Source organism: Vicugna pacos, chromosome 4 (genome assembly GCF_048564905.1).
Source record: "Vicugna pacos chromosome 4, VicPac4, whole genome shotgun sequence".
Lineage (NCBI taxonomy): Eukaryota > Metazoa > Chordata > Mammalia > Artiodactyla > Camelidae > Vicugna > Vicugna pacos.
The window spans coordinates 64,401,043-64,413,470 of NC_132990.1; the positions used below are offsets into that span (position 1 = coordinate 64,401,043).

The window sequence follows — 12,428 nt, forward strand, 5'->3', positions numbered from 1 at the left end:
TTATTCCAATGGCAAAAGGTAATCATCAAAAGATTTTAAACAGCAAACTGGCATGTTCCAATTAAGTCCCTTAGACAACAATTACTAAGTAGAGTACAGAGAATGCACATAGAGACAAGGAGAAAGGCCAGCGAGAGGCAATGATGGCCTTAACAGAACAGTGGCAGTAAAGGTAGACGGCAGGATGTGCGTCAAACGACGTTTCAGGAGACACAATTGCGGCACTGTGATACGTAGACCGCTTGGTACAATAGCCCCATTTTACTCAGGGAAATTGAGGCCCTCCAAGCAAGGCAAACAACTTGCTCTCAGCTAGCAAGTGGCAGAGTCAAGCCTTCTGACTCCTACTCCAATGTTCCATTTGCATCAACACCCTCCAATAATCTGTTGGTAGCCAGAAATTTCAATATTTAAACTGGTACAAAGTTCCAGAAAATGGACAGAGTGTGGTCAAAAGGGCAGAGCAAAAAAAAAAAAAAAAAAAAAAGGTAGAACATAAAAGTTTAAAAAAGCAGGAAAGCTTGAGAAAGAAGGAGAGAGGCAACATAAAAGGCAAGGAGAGGAAATGAGAAAGAAGAAAAGAAAATCAGCTGAATGGTCTCAATGCCTTTGTTCTGAGAAATCCCCAAAGAGAGCCCCGACTTTGAAGTCTTCAAACTCAGCCCTCCCTCCGCCTTTGTCTCTAGAGGCTGGGAGAGCTCTTCAGTTGGAGTCACCTGCTGTTTGATGCCAAGGAATGGGACATGCCAAAGATTCCTGTTTCTTTGATGAGGTTTCACTAGCCCGGACAAACAAGGCTTCTGAACATCCCAACACCAATTCCAAGGGGCTTCTGTTCTCCCAGGGAAGTTTATCTGCCTAGACACAGGTGTGTCTGCAGGGTAGCTCACGCCCAGAGGGCTGGCTTGGGTACTGGGCTCTGTGAGAGGTCCTGTCTTTGGGGACCTAGGGGGAATCTGTTTGCTAAGAAAAAGACAACTGACAATACAAATGACCTGCCGTAGCAGTATGACTTCTGTTCTTGCCTCCCTTGCTGTCTCTCCAGGTACCCCAAATAGGTCTACTGAAAAGTAAGCCAATAATAAAAACCCAGACATGAGCCCCTTAATCCAAACCTACAACACAGAACCTTCCAGCAAGAGGCTGCAATCCAATTCTGAGACACACTCTCATGCCCAATCCTGATGCTTTAAACCCAGAAAGGAAAGTGATTTGCACAAAATCTTAAGAGTTGGGCTATACTGTGGTCAAAAGTCCAGAGCATGCCACAGTCTGAAATCCTTCAAGGGAGGGACACATACAGGTCTGTCAACATTCATGCATTCATTCATCTACTCACTCACTCATTCATTCATTCATTAAATAGTATTTGCAGAAAAACCTCCTGTGATGAGCATAGGAGGTATGTCTTAGTCTGCCTGGGGTGCATAACAAAAGCCACAGACTGGATAATGTTAACAGGTCAGGTTCTGGCTTGAATATGGCTGCCTTCTCACTGTGTGCTCACCTTGCCTTTCCATGATGCATCCACATAGGGGTGGGAAGAGAGAGAGAGAGAGAAATCTTCCTCTTATAAGGACACCAGTCCTATTAAATTAGAACTTCACCCTTATACCCTCATTTAATTTTAATTACCTATCAAAAGCCCTGCTTCCAAATACAGTCACATTGGGTTAGGGCTTCAGCATGTGAATTTTGAGGATACACAATTCAGTCTATAGCAGACTGTATTTGGAGATAGGATCTTTAGGAGGTAATTAAGAATTAAATGAGATCATAAAATTGGTGCTCTAATCTTATAGCACTGTGGCCTGAGGAGAACAGAAAGATCCCTTTCCCTTCCTCTCTCTCTCTCTCACACAGATAGATACCAGCAGAAGGCAGCTGTCTGCAAGCCAAAAAGAGAGCCCTCATTACAACCTGACCATTCTGACACCTGGACCTCAGACTTCCAAACTCCAGAACTCTGAGAAAGTTAATGTCCACTGTTTAAGCCACACAGTCTATGGCATTTGCCTGTGGCAGTTCGAGTAGACTAAGTCACAGTCACATGGAGGGTTAAGGTTTCAATGCATGCACTTGAGGAAGACACGAATTTTCACTCCATAACAGGATACAATGGTGAAAAACACAAACCAACAAAACTCCCTCATGGTGCTCACCATATAGACAGGAAGACCACTACTAATGAAATGAGTGACAGAGAAATGTAAAATTACAAGCGATGTGTACCATAAAAGAGAGGTGAAAGATGATATCAGAGGCTATGTTAGGGGATTAAAGCCTCGTCTAGGAAAACCATGGAAACTTGCTTCAAGGGAGTAAGTAGTGTGACTAAGATCTGAAAAGTGTATGAGTTAATCAGGCAGAAAGGGAGCTATAAGGGAGGGAAGAGGTAAAGAAAGCAAAAAAGTCAGAGGAAAGAGTCTAAACAAAGACCTCCTTGGGGAGAAGGAATGTGGAAGGGGCTGCAGTCACCACTGGGGCTGAAACACTGGGGGCGTGAGATTATTCTACAGCGGCATGAAGCTCTGACACTAATGCTGACTCTCACCTTCACCCTTACCCTCACCTTAACCCTAATTATTCTGGGCTTGTGGAGGATAGAATATACTGAAGGTATTAGATAGGAAAGTGACTTGATCAGATCTTCATGTAGGGAAGATTGCTCTGGCAGGAGACAGAATCCATTGGAGAAGGACAGAAATGGAAGTGGGAAGACCAAACAGGAAGAAGGAGCAGTAGTCCAGGAGTCCGTGTAGGAGATGACAGGGGACAGGGGCAGAGACAGAGAAGGAGACAGAGCAGTGGAGAGAGCGGGGACAGAAATGGTGGAGTAGCGGCGGTGGAGGAGTGTGCAAGTCTGAGTGACTCTGCGGGTACAGCTCCCTCCGAATGCGGAGAGTTACTGGGAAGAGGGGGCGAGGGAGAGGGAGGTGTAGAGGATGATCCTGACATCCTCGGAGGCAGAACAATGGTACCTCTCAATGAGAGGAAGGGCACTGGAAGAGGAGCTTGGTTTTAGGTAAGCACACTTGGTGCCGCCCAGACGTCTAAGTGGAGTGGTGTTGAGTAGACAGTAAGTTAAGTGGGCTTTGCACTCCCAGGGGAGAGCTGGGCTCTGTGGAGACTCTACATGCATTCTTTGGAAAAGGGAGAGAGTGAGTGGGTGTGGTGGTTAAGAACATAAGCTTCTGGCGTGGTGCAGGCTACATAACACGTATTCATTTCTGATCTGTACTGTCTGATCTCCCTTTGGACCCCCAGATCCATCCTCCACTCACTCTGCCTCACTCTATGGGCTACTCTGCAGTGGAGCAGGCGGAGCGAGGCATACGGGCTATTTCACAGATCCTTGTTATCTGGCTACTAATTGAGTTTGCCCAGTGGGATGCCCTGGAGGGACATGGGAGGAGGGAATTTGATAGTAAGTCTTCCCTTGCTCCTTTCCTGTTTCTGCATCATATTTCTGATAGAGACTAAGACCTTCAACACCAGGGGCTTCTTTTCCACAAATCTAGCTCTCACAGACTCCAATGAAATCATGTTCTCCCCTAGCCCCTCTGTTCTAGGAATTAGCTCATTGTAGTTTTTTTTTAATATTTTATTTATTTACTATTGTATCATTTTATTTTATTTTATCTTGGTGGGGGGAAATAATTAGGTTTATTTATTTTTAGAGGAAGTACCAGGGATTGAACCCAGGATCTCAAGCATGCTAAACATGCACTCTACCGCTTGAGCTATACCCTCCCACCTAGGAATTAGTAGTGGCTTTCTGATACTTATTTTGCTTGGTTCCTCAGTACACCCTCCCCATTGATTCTCTTCATTCTGTCTACACCTCTATATATAGTCACTTCATTGAATTTCTCCTGAAAATCTCATTTGAGGGTGCCCTCTTTGCCCAGCTGGAACCTTGAAGGATATATCATCCGTTTTCACTGTAGCTTTGACATTCAGCAATTCCTAAAGGTCAGCCTCTTCCCATCCTGTTATTTGCGCTTTACTTTCTCATGAGCTGATGCAGATTGGACCGGCTGGGAGGAGAGGAAGACACATAGAGAGGCAAGGTTTGCTCCCCTGAGCAGCAAGGGTTTCTGATCCCGACTGTAGCAAATCCTATCCATCTGTTTGGCTGCTCTTGCCTTGGTGACAGTGCCAAGCGCCCAGACAGGCTCAGAGGCGGCTGTGCTTCTGCAAACCCCTCCATGGCCTAGTTCATCCTCCGTACCACCCTCTCCTGCCCCCATGCCTCTCAATCTCATTCGGTAGCTCTATCAATATCAATATATCAAGTTGTCCAAACAAGCCACATTACCTCCTGGTTCCCGCTGAGCTCTGCCTCCCCAGAGCAGCAAAATGCTCACCCGTCGCCTGGATGAATGCAACAGATGGTGCTTGATCTGAGCATCGCGGCAGGCCCAGGAAAGGGAGGGGGAAGAGGGGAAAGCTGCCTCTTTCTAATTGACATATGAGAGATTGTCAGGCTTAATGGGAATGAACCACTGGGGCCCGAGGAGAGATGCCCGGCCCCCAAGCCAAGACAGAGAGAGAGAAGAGAGGAGGAGAGGGAAAATGGGGGCGGGGAGGGGAAACAGGAAGGAGGAGGAAAACTGTGCTCAGTAATCAAGGTCAGGGGGTGAAAAGGGAGGCAAAGAAGAGTGGAAAGGAGAGGAGAGAGCAGGATAGTAATAAAGGGATATCAGAAAGGGAAGGACAGGAGAGGAGACAGATAGCAAGAGAAGAGAACGGCGGACCCCAAGTGCCTTTGCAAAGGCATGAGGGTTGTGTTGGTTTCCAGACACCAGGCAAGCTTCCGCCTGATCCTTGACCCTGCAGAACAGGCACTGTCTACACTGGCAGTCAACAATTTCCACATTCAACGCTCATGTGCTGTTCTCTCCTCCACACAGCCTGGGCTGTTCTATCACTGAAACTATTGTGGGTTTGGGTTCAAGATCCTGTATCACCTTTATCACCCTCTTTAATTTTTCTAGACTCATCTAGCCTGTTTAAGAAGAAAACTCACAATTCTTGAAAAATTCACTAACTCTCTGCCAAGCAAGGAGCCTGGCATTTTTTCCTATGTTTTCTCATTTATTCCTCCTAACAACTCTGAAGAGGAAACATCATTAGCTGTTTAGAAATGAGGAAACCGAGGCTCAGAAAGGTTAAATAATCTCTGAGGGTCATACCCTTAATTCACAGCAGAGCTAGGATTTATACCCAGGTTCCAATGACTAAGATAACCGGGCCCCATTCACTGCACTACCTTGTACATCCTCCTCCTGGCCTGCCTGGTGAAGGGACATGGATATCCCAGCCTTTGAGTATGGACGTGACTTCTCTGAGTCTGGAAAGTGACTCTGACAGTCACAGTGACATTATCTGGGCAAGGAGTCCCCGGCAATCTGGCCCCGGCTGGAGCCAGGGGCTCAACTTGATTGGAGACTGAACTGCCATGCCAAGGAACCTTGTTCAGTGTCGACAGTCAAGACTGTTGAGCCTGGAGGTCCTAGTCGCAGCTCATGCCCCATTTTGTCAGTCCTGTCTCACTACAGATCTATGTTCAGAAAACCAAGCAATAGGTGGGCGTTACTTGATCATATTGCCTAGTGTTACGTGTGAGAAAGCCCACCTGAGTTCCAGTGTCAGCTCTGCCACTGTGTGGCTTGGAACCACCCCCTTCTCTTTTATAAACCTCAGTTTCCCTAAATGTCTGTAGGGTTGTTTGGAAAGATTAAATGTAATTATGTACATAAATTGTGTAACAGAGCTTCTAGAGCATACTAAGTGCTCAAGAAAGAGTAGTCACTACCCAACTTCCTCTCTCTTCACCTTCATGACTGCAATCCATCCACCCATCAGTCCACCCATCCATCCATCCATCCATCCATCTATCTATCCATCCATTCACTCATTGTGCATCATAAGATATCCATTTTGAATATTCTTTTAGAGAGTATATATTTCCCCTTTTATTCAGATGTGAAAACAGAGGTGCTGTGAGACAAAGTCATGATAAAAGTCAGCAGAAGACCAAGATCCAGCACTTAAGTCTCCAATTTCCACTACTCCTCCCCATTTCCCCAAATTCTATGATAATCTTAACCTCAGATCTTGTGATGAATAATTTTATGGGTCAACTTTGCTAAGCCATGGTACCCAGATATTTAGTCAAACAGGATCCTAGGTGTTTCTGTGAAGGTATTTTTTCAGATGAGCTTAATATTTAGATTAGTAGATTCTGAGTAAGAAAACCTTCCATAATGTGGGTTGAAGGCCTTAACAGAAAAAAGACCGACCTCCCCCAAGGAAGAGAACTCTGCTAGCAGACTACCTTCAGACTTGACAGCAACAACTCTTCCCTGGATTTCTAGCCTCCCTGCCTACCTGGAAAATTTTGGACTTGTCAACCTCCACAGAATTATGAGATGAGCCCTTAAAATAAATCTAGATAGACAGACAGGCAGGCAGACAGACAGATAGGATGTATGTAACCAAGAGACGATATATCTACACATGTCTTTGTCTAGATCTCCTATTGGTTCTGTTTCTCTGGAGAAGCCTAAAATAGACCTCAATTTTTATTCCCAGGCTTTGGACTGGACACACTCAAATGCCAGGATTGGGGCGTAGGTAATCAGAGAAGACATCCCAGCCCTAAGGAACCCCTCAGCTGGGAAGACCTTGTATAAATGCAAAGAACCGTCAAATTTGGAAGTTGTGAGAAACCAGTCCCTGAATCTAACATTCCATCTCATATAGGAGTTACCTCTTCATAAAATAAATAAATAATAATAATAAAGTAACAAAGGAAACCACCAGTGTTCCTTAGCCAGATGAGAATGCTTCACTACTAGAATAAATTTAAAAGGCCCATGTATGCCCCCCCCTTTTTTTAAATGGCCAGCTCTTCCCAATTCTCAGGGATAAAAAATGATGGATAGAATTTTCTCACTTTTTAGTTTTTTCTTCCACATATTTCCTTAAACCGTAAGTGCCTGGTACAGCTCATCTTCAAGCAAGTACCTGCAGACAAGACAAATGAACAAACAGCAACAAATATAAATTGGAAAACTCAGGACTAGCCTTTTCTTAGATACACGATCTTGGGTCTGTCAGTTAATACTGCAGACTTAGAGTGGTCGTAACTTCTGCTGGAGAACTGCATGGAGTTTGAAGGATGAGATTAAAGGCAGTGATATTTCCTTCTGCTCTGTTAAAAACACGATACCTTCCAGGTTCTATGGAGCTGGTTCTACAGTACCAAGCCAGAACACAGATGGTCTCAAAAATTCCTCCCAACTCAACGGCCTCGTAGGCATAAATGTAAATGAAAGGTGCTTTCAGAAAGATGAACGCAGTAACCACAGGCACGGCATGCTTCCATGTGCAAAGTACTTTCACCTCTCTCAGCGAACGCTGCCTTCACCACCTGCCATTTTATAGAGCCCACAGAGGCAACGGAGGTTTCCGAAAGGTGGGCTGGGGTTGGTACCACAAATAGCAAGTCTTGTTCAAGGGAGAAAGGGTCCAGTATCTAGACAGGCTGGGTCAAAGACTTCTCGGTCACTATTACCTCCTTGGTGGCAAGGCATGGCTCTGGAAAGCCTTCAGAACTGGCCACACTCTGTGCTGTTAGCTATGTTTCTTACCAGCTGCAAAACGTGGGCAAATCACTTAACCACTCAGAGCCCCTGCTTCCCCAAGTATAAAAATGGGGCTTGCAATTCCAAATTAAGTAAGTTGTTAAGGGATTAAATGAGAGGTTATAATGCTTATCACAGTGCCTGATACAGAGTAAGCATTTTCAAGATGAAACTTAATATTGGTATTGCCAAAAAAGATCTTAAACAAACAGTCACGGCAAATCCAGATCTTCTACCCAACCCTGGTGGTATGTGCGTGCCTAGAATCTGATGGAACTCACAGTCACTAGTCAGAGTCTTCTAGATTCCTCCTTTACTGTAACTGCCCAGGAAAGCCGTGTATGTGGCTCAGCACTCCTCGGGACTGAGGGCCCCCTATGTTCTACAACTGGAATTCTTCTTCCAACACCATTGGCAGAAGTGGGCACTGGGGACACAGTGCTGAGCATTGTGCCTTTAAAACACAACACTGTTGAGTAGAAGAGACAGTTAAAGATTAAAAAAAAAACACACACACACACACAGCATGCTAAACGTTCAGTGATGAGACTGCGGGCAGTGTGCCCTCTAATTCCTTTTGCAAGTGGAAAAGCTATAGCAAATTCCCAAAGGAGACGTGGACTTGTCTGACCCTTAAAGAATGCAGAACCAGGAAAACAGATGACAAAGTGTAGCATCCGCCGGAAAAGGGGGCAAGAATTGTAGAGAAAATCCCACACAGTCTGGTTTTTCAAGATCATCTCTCACTTTCAAGTTAAAGTGAGAGATGATTTTATGACAAAGAAAATCCATCTTTGGGCTAGGAAGAAGGGCCAGGCTCTTTCTACCAACTCCTACCTCCTCTCCCAGACCACAGTTCAAAAGGCCCACCTCTTCTGAGAGCCCTGCCATCCAGCTCCCCGCCCTTCCCTGTGCCTGCTACTATTATCTCAGATACCCTGGGTGCAGCAGGTGCACACCGTTTAGGAATCCGACAGACCCGGGTTTAACCTCCGTTCTATCACTTAGTCCTTCTGGGACTTTGGGGATGTCTCTAAGCCCCAGCTCTTCATCTGTAAAACACTGAGCATAAATCTCCTTCAAGAATTGTGGGGTTTTGTTTCTTTGTTTACTTGTTTTGGTTAAGACCCAATGCAATGATATATGCAAAGTGCTTAGCACAGTGTGCAAAATGGATTAAGCACTCAACACAGGATAGCCTTCATTATCATTATTGTTAGTCAGCTTCAGTGAGGTAAGCTTGCAGAGGGCCTTGCACCGAGTCAAAGCTTAATACACACTAGGTTCTCCACTTCCCTTTTGGGTAACTCATTGCCTCTGACTAAGGACTGTGGACTCCAAGTCCCTGTTGTGCTGTCATGTATACATTTTTACCATCATCCCTGATCCCAGTGACACCCAGGGCTTCCACTCTGCATCAGCCAACCCTTGTCACGGTTACACCTTGGATCTACTATAACCTGGGACTTGAAGATGGCTCCTGCACTAAGCCGGGAGCCGAGCTTCTGTTCATGACCCTCTGTCTATTCTCACAGCCTGTTCTGTGATGCTCATCAACTTTGTACTTTGACCTCTAAGAGATCACCAGGTCCTGAATATAAGGCAATTGTGGCAAATATGTGGGAGCTTACACACACACACACATACACACACACACACACAGATAGAGGGAGAGAGAGACACAGAGGGACAGAAATCTGTTGCTGATGAAGATCTGACTCCATCATTTTGAGCCAGAGGACGTTGTTTTCCTGGCAGGTGGTTGGCAGGAAGGGGAGAATCTCACTCTCTTACCCTTACTCCCGTCCTTCCCAGAAATTTCACCTCTTCCTGGTTTCACTTCTTCCCCCAGAGAGTCAGCTTAGATGTTTCTGGTTGATCTGGTAATCCAGGTTCACCTAAATGTAACATTCCAATTTGCCAAGAACAGTTCCCAGTCACATAATCACAATAACAGTAATATTTAACACTTGTGGAGTGTTTATAATTTAACAGGCACTATTTTAAAGGAAACAAGCCACGGGTTAATGTAGTTCTCTTAATGACTATGGTACACGGAACTTTTCGCCGCTTCACCGCTCCCTGTACCCACTTCTCGCCACAGTGATGTGATGTTGATGGAATGTACTTCATTGCCCCTTGATTTGTGCTTGGCTATGTGACTTGTTTTGTCCAATGGTAGGTATGTGGATAAGAAGCTTGTGCCAGTTATGAACACAGGCTTCAAGAGGCACCACCCATTTCTGCTCACACACTTATTCCTTCCACCACCATGAGGAGGACCTGTTCCACATAGCCTACTGGTCCAAGAAGGATGATGGGCATATTGTGGACTCACAGCTCTTCAGCATGGAGTAGAGTCATCCTACTCCCACAGCCTAGGTCACTGACACCAGCCAACCTGCAGATGATGAGCAGATCCGAGATGAGCACACACTCCATCTGATCCTCAGATACAAGGCGATTCGATGCTTATTACTGGACGCCCCTGAGATGTGGCAGTGGTGTGGTGTGTGATGTAGCACTCTTGTGGAGATGATTGATCCACAATTTGTCAAGACACATATCATTATTTGGGTAAGGGAGGCATGACAAGATTAATTAACTCTTCAAGGTTCATATAGCCTATAAATAGCAAAGCTAGACAAATGGCTTCCCATGCTATACTGTGGCTTGTCTTCGAGTGGGACCAGTAAACATGGTTTAATGAATTGACTTCCACATTGGAGTGGATGAAAGGAGCCCCTCTCTGCCAGCCTCCCTTTAGAACATATTAATGATAATTATAAGAATAATCCCAGAAATAACCACCACCTGAAACTGAGATGGCTCTCTTCAGTGGTATTAAGTCTGTTCACACATCCATTCAGAGCTGTCAGGGTTGGGCTATGCTTGCTGAATGAATGAAAAAATGTTTCACAGTTTATATGACTGAGCATGGGAGGAGGAGTTTGAAAAGTATATGTCGTGACACGGACACACGACTGACCCACACGACTGTGGGGGAGCAGAAGAGGAAATGTGCACAGTTTTAACCGTTTCAACTCACAGATCTCCCGCCCATGTTCCTTTAAACCGAGGGCAACTCTTCCCAGTGCAAAAAGGTGGTTATAAATTTAAACACATTTAAGTCAACTATAGCAAATGGTAGGGATTTTAGACTAAAATGAATGCAGCTGCATTATAAATATGTTCTATTTTTCAATATTAAACTCTTAAAAATAGACTGGCTAAATATATAGACAATAATGGATTGAGGCTGAGTTGGCGTTACACTACGAGGCTCGGGATTTTCCATGTAATGACTTATAATTTCAATTTCCCATTTCTTCATGGCAGTTACAGCAGGCTTGCTTTATTATTCATGATTACATGCCACTGCCACACAAAAGCACAAGCAGAAAGCTTAGAGAGCAACTTGGGGGAGGTGATAGCAGGGAATCCTAAACTAAAAACTCAGCAGATCTGGAAGAAGATAAGGTCTTCAGTTCCAGCTCAGCTGCTGTGTGACTTTGAACACCTCACCAGGCCTCTCTGAGCCTCAGAAAACAAAAAATGTCTGTGAGATGCATGTTAAAGCATTTCGTAAGCTGGGTCATGATAAAGTTTGCAGTACTGCCTTTCAGAATTGTTAGAAAAAACTGGGGTTCAAATTCTGCTGTTCACATCCTTAATCAAGTAGACAGTGTACATATAAAGAAGTGTACATACAAAACAACATGGGGAAAGTATGATGCAAACTGACTTTGTTATTGCACTCTGGGGCAAATCCTGCATCTGCCTCTTAGCATCTTCTCACCCTTGAGTACAATGACAATGCCTCTCTGAGCCTCGGTTATTTTGTTAACTTACTAAATGGAGACGATGGTATCTATAAGAGAGACTTAAATAAGCACACCAGCTATACTATTAACTCATATTTGTTGACTAGTTGAGTATTTATGCCAGGCACCACTACCCTATATGCCACTCACCGCAAGCCTGGAAGTGGATGACGTTAGTACCCCTGTATGGGAACAGAGCCTGGCCCGGAGCCCAAGCTGATCTGACTCCTACGATCTTACCCACTGCTGAGAAGATGAAAATAGGAGAAGGAACAAATGAAGGATGTGGAAAGGGCAGAGACGGGATCAGCCTGTGGGATGGTGGGGCTGTCCCAAGCATCTCTGAGGGGCTGCTGTGTGGATACAGGCTCACATGTGCATTTTAGGAATTACTTTGAATCCATAGCTAGATAATCCTGAATTATCTTCTTCTTTCCTTATTTAGTCCTGGTTAAATGGGCTCAGCTAAGTATTATGGATACCTCCTTTTTTCTCTCTATCCTTTTCCCAGGGAGCAGCCAAAAAACTGAGCTAAGGCAGTAGAGAAGACTGGAAATCATGTCTTTAGTGGAGCAGAACAAATTCCTCCTCTGATGTTTTTTGGTGAAATAATAGAGATCCATCCTAGGGAGCCATTTGTACAGGGAGCCTGTGTGCACGGGCGGATGGGTCTTGAGGAATACTCTCATTTTGCTAGATGTGCACAATGAAGTAGAGCAATGTGATAACAGAAAGGGAGAGAGAGAGAGAGAGAGGCTGTGATAAAACCTCCAAACTAAGCGTCTAGTAGCAACCCAGGAGATTCCGGTAGCCCAGGAAGGAGACTCAGGCTCCAGCCACCGTTCAGATAAGGGGTATCCCAGGATTGTAAAGCAACGTGTGCCATTTCCCCTCTGAGTGTGCCTCTTCTTCCTCACCCTTTATCTCTTATCAGTCACCTCCTGATTTA

The 12,428-nt window shown here is 45.0% G+C and overlaps 1 protein-coding gene across 2 annotated transcripts in view; it reads right to left on the bottom strand.

Moving 5' to 3' along the window:
* ASTN2 (astrotactin 2) overlaps positions 1 to 12,428 on the bottom strand; it is an 801,670-nt gene that overhangs the window by 564,679 nt on the left and 224,563 nt on the right. The gene's annotated exons all lie outside the window — the stretch shown is intronic.